The 4,027-nt window shown below is 33.0% G+C and overlaps 1 long non-coding RNA gene across 6 annotated transcripts; it reads right to left on the bottom strand.

Moving 5' to 3' along the window:
• Positions 1 to 239: 239 nt before the first annotated feature.
• LOC141690176 (uncharacterized) lies at positions 240 to 3,715 on the bottom strand. Of its 6 annotated transcripts, XR_012562681.1 has the most exons (6): positions 3,372 to 3,715; positions 2,708 to 2,762; positions 2,176 to 2,333; positions 1,971 to 2,089; positions 1,652 to 1,731; positions 240 to 936 (listed from the first exon to the last, which is right to left on the bottom strand). It is a non-coding gene; the product is annotated as an uncharacterized LOC141690176 (long non-coding RNA). The 6 variants fall into 6 exon arrangements; XR_012562679.1 differs by having other exon boundaries at positions 1,971 to 2,333; XR_012562677.1 differs by having other exon boundaries at positions 1,652 to 2,089.
• Positions 3,716 to 4,027: the final 312 nt, after the last annotated feature.

Below are 4,027 nucleotides of genomic sequence, written 5' to 3'. Positions count from 1 at the left end.
AATGTTTAACACAACGGTTTCGCTGAGACGAAATGTTGTCCTTCCTTCCTATAGTCAACAGTATCAAAAACAAAATATATTGTTTGAAATGATTCCATACAACGGTGTAGTTACAAAATAATGTTGCAAGGCAATGTGTTAGTCAATAGTTTCCGTGAGACGAAGTGTTGTCCTTCCTCAATTCTCACGACAGTTTCTGTAAAATGATGTGTTGTCTTGTATTAATAGAGTCAAGGGTGTGCTAAAAGAGAAAGTATTATATAAAATTTATGTTACAACGCTCTAGTAAAACTCATATTGTTTGCATTATATTTAGACAAATCTTTATTCGTTTGTAACATTTGTAAGAATAGCAACATACAACAGTTTTATTTTCATAATTTATTATATTTATTAACATTTAAATTGTACTAATTTTAGTTATATCAGTGCTTGTACTACCCCTACACATGCTGCTCTTGCCACTCCACAAAATCAGCCTTGTCACTGATTTTGGCACTTCCACTAGTTTTTGCGAGGCTGCTGGAGCCATCACTAACTTTAGAAGCCAAACTGTCTTTCGGAGTTCCTAGCTCTGAAGTTTTCTTTTCCACATCCTCTAAACTTCCAAGTGAGACCCTCATCTCACTCGCAGTGGGGTTTTTGCTTTTAAGTGTTTGTGGTAGGTGATGGAGAATTTATCAGCTAACGAGCTGATATGCCGCTTCTGCTGAAACTTCTGTTTAAATGATGCTTCATTGATATCATGTTTAGATGCAACTTCTTGAGCCATGCTAGATGATTTCCCATGTGCAGGAAGGCCTGTGTTGCTTAATTTACTCTGGTTTTTTATAGAAATGCTGGCACCGGACTTGGAGGCCATTGTAAACTCCGCAAATTCTTTGATCTATTCAGCAGAAGAATCCCATCAATTAGCCACCTTGGTTAAGAAAGCATCTACAACAATTAAGATAGCAAATCATAAATACATAATTTAATTCCCTCCAACAATATTTATATTAACTAAACTAAGTCTTCAACAACCAACCAACCTATCACAGAATCACTACGACTATAAACAAATCTAACATAAGGGCAGCTTAATAGCATCAGAACAGATCATTAAGCTTTCTTTATACCTAGACTTGGACAACATATATTATTCTAAAACAGACCATATATAAACACACTTACACATCGAAGAATCCGCTATTTTTGAAGAGAACAAATACATATAGGTGCAACCACAAAAACTGACAGACACCCAATTTTATTTACAAGAACTCGATACACGGATGCAATATTATAATCAAGATCACAGCCGTTTAGCGCAAAATGTAGACTTAAAAGAATGAACTTTTTTAGTACCAATTCATCCAAATAAATCTAAAATATTGAAATGTAATTTGTATAACAAAGTATAGTGATCAAGCACCACAAACCAAAAGATAAGAACAAACCCAAGAAGATAAACAATAAAAAAGACTTAAAGGGTCAATCAAAAGAAGCACTGAGATCTCAAAAATCAAGACCCCACATCTTTCAATTCAAACCCTACCAGGAAGCACTTCTGCTCAACACGGAGAAACCCAAGATCTTATATTTATTAACACTCTTTAATCCAATAAATGAACTTTACTAAATACAGCAGCCTTGTAACAAGAATTATTACCTCGGTAATAATAAGAAACATAATTTGACATATAACACATGTCTGGATCCATGAACTCAGGTAACTAAGGATTCAAAGACCTGTCAAACGGCCAATTATATCAACAATTACGCAAATTCCTTGGACAAAAATGGATAAGCCAAATTACAGCAATTATATGTACAATCACCCTCTTAGTAGGTTCAGAAAATTTTAAACCTTTCTTCTGCGAATCCAAAGACAACTTTTGCAACAAATAAGTTATTTCCATAGTCAAAAATGAGTAAACACATACATAATTAAATAAACATGATAAGTAAGTCTCTTCATTTGTAGAGACCTTTAAATTGCATAAAAGGAATCAGTAGATACTGTTCAATCTCTTCATCTATAGAGACCTTTAAATTGCTTTTATCCATTATCTAAACAAAGTCAATAGAATAGCTGCACATTAAAGAACTGATAATGTATGAGTGTAAATACATATTCATAAAAATAAAAGGAAAAAACACAATCATAAATAGAGGCATTTTCTTAAGAAGTACCTGAAATAAATAACACATATCTTAGACTTGTTAGAACTGACAATCAATGCAGACAAGCCAGATATCTTTTTGCTTCCAGACAGTGAGTAATGCTTACGATTTCCGTATGATGATGAAGAAGAACCAACTAAAGACATGTTTGACAAACAGCTATAGATCTGTAAAGAAGTTGAACACAATTTCATTTAGTAGATGCATTGCCCTGAAAGAGAAGGTGAGGATGAAGAAGAAACACAAATGGTTCTGGCCCAAAATTCAGTAAGAAATATCAGTAAGAAACACAAGCAGTTATTTTTTTTCCAGCAAGTTATAAATAGATGCAAATGGAAAGTAATGCCTGCATTACTAAAAAAAATTCTCTTTTTCTGTATATTGCTGCTAAATTTCCAACACACAAATGACAAATTCGAACCAAATTCCAGATACCGTTCATTTCAGCAAGAAGAAACTAAAGCTACCTCTTTAAAGATAAATTCAAGTCTAGGTAATCATAAGAAAAATGGAATTATAATAGATTAAGTGGAAAACAAACCTGGTTTGCGAATTCACAGCTGATCAAAATATTAATTATCCTTAGTCCGGGCTATCTGTAATGACATCAAAGAGGCAGTATCAATTAAAGAGCAAAAGTTCGAACGACAACCTCCATCTGTGTCAATTCAAGTACTAGTTCTAGGCAGACTTAATTATTTGAAGTGCTGGAATACAAGTTGCCTAATAAAATAAAACCCAAACACAAAAGGTAAGATATCCATGAACGTCTTCTAGCCAATTTGATCCAGCTAGCTACCCACTACGAGCATCTCTGACAACAACGGTCACTTGGCTCTTTAGATTAATATATAATATTGATGAACTATATTTAACAATTTTGGGAAATGTGTGGTTTCCTCAAGAACTAGCTATCCCACTCTTTTTATTCACAAAATTGATGCGGAATTGAACAGTTGGTTCCAAAAGATGCAGAGAAGAAGAAAACAAAGCAAACTAAAATCAGATAAGATAGAGAATTAGCTAGTCCCATTTGCTCGGTAAAAGAATAAGGCGAAGATAGTTCTACATAATTATAGCAAGCCACATAGCAAATCCCTATCCATTGACCAAAACATATGAATTGTAATAAGCATACCGGTAAAATAAACATAGAAGGAGTAACAAGTTGTAGAGAAGGCAAATAAAAAAAAAGAGAAAAGTACCATAAGATCCTCAAACCGAAGAAGATGCCAAACACTAATAACGTAGTCAACCCTTTTGCAAAGTTTCAAGAACTCAGCCCTGTCGATTGAGACTTAAACAGATTCTGAAATGAGTGCGTTAGAGATTGAATACCTAAATAAAACCCAACATTTAATCAGATGGAAAATGATAAAATTGTACCGAGAGGTGATAATCAGATGCAAGAAATATGAGCATCTCAACTACCAATCGAGATGTCAAGAGAGATAGAAAGACAGATGAGTGAGAGAGTGTCCTGGGGAAAAGTTGTGTACATATGCAGAAGTATGAAATATTTCACAAGGGGGAAAATGAGCCGCCCAAATTTTTTATTTGCTGGGCCTTAGCTGTGCTTTCTGCTAATATTATTTTATTAATAATTTTTTTATTTTTTTAAGTTTAAAAATTTGGAAATAAAAAAATAATGACTACATATTAATATAAAAAAAGTAAGATTGTTATTTTTCTAGAATAAGTGAGATAGGTATAATTTTTAATAGATATGTAATAAACTTCAACTCAATTTTGTAGCTCGTATATATTTCATCTACATCCTTAACAATTCAGCGAGAAATGTGCTACAATTCGTGTTTTTGTTTTTGTTATGATCCAATTTTAAAAAAATTATTATTTTATT

Source organism: Apium graveolens, chromosome 10, assembly GCF_009905375.1.
Source record: "Apium graveolens cultivar Ventura chromosome 10, ASM990537v1, whole genome shotgun sequence".
In the NCBI taxonomy this organism is placed as follows: Eukaryota; Viridiplantae; Streptophyta; class Magnoliopsida; order Apiales; family Apiaceae; genus Apium; species Apium graveolens.
Note: the sequence above shows the minus strand (reverse complement) of the source record. Positions and strands in the feature narration are given on the sequence as shown.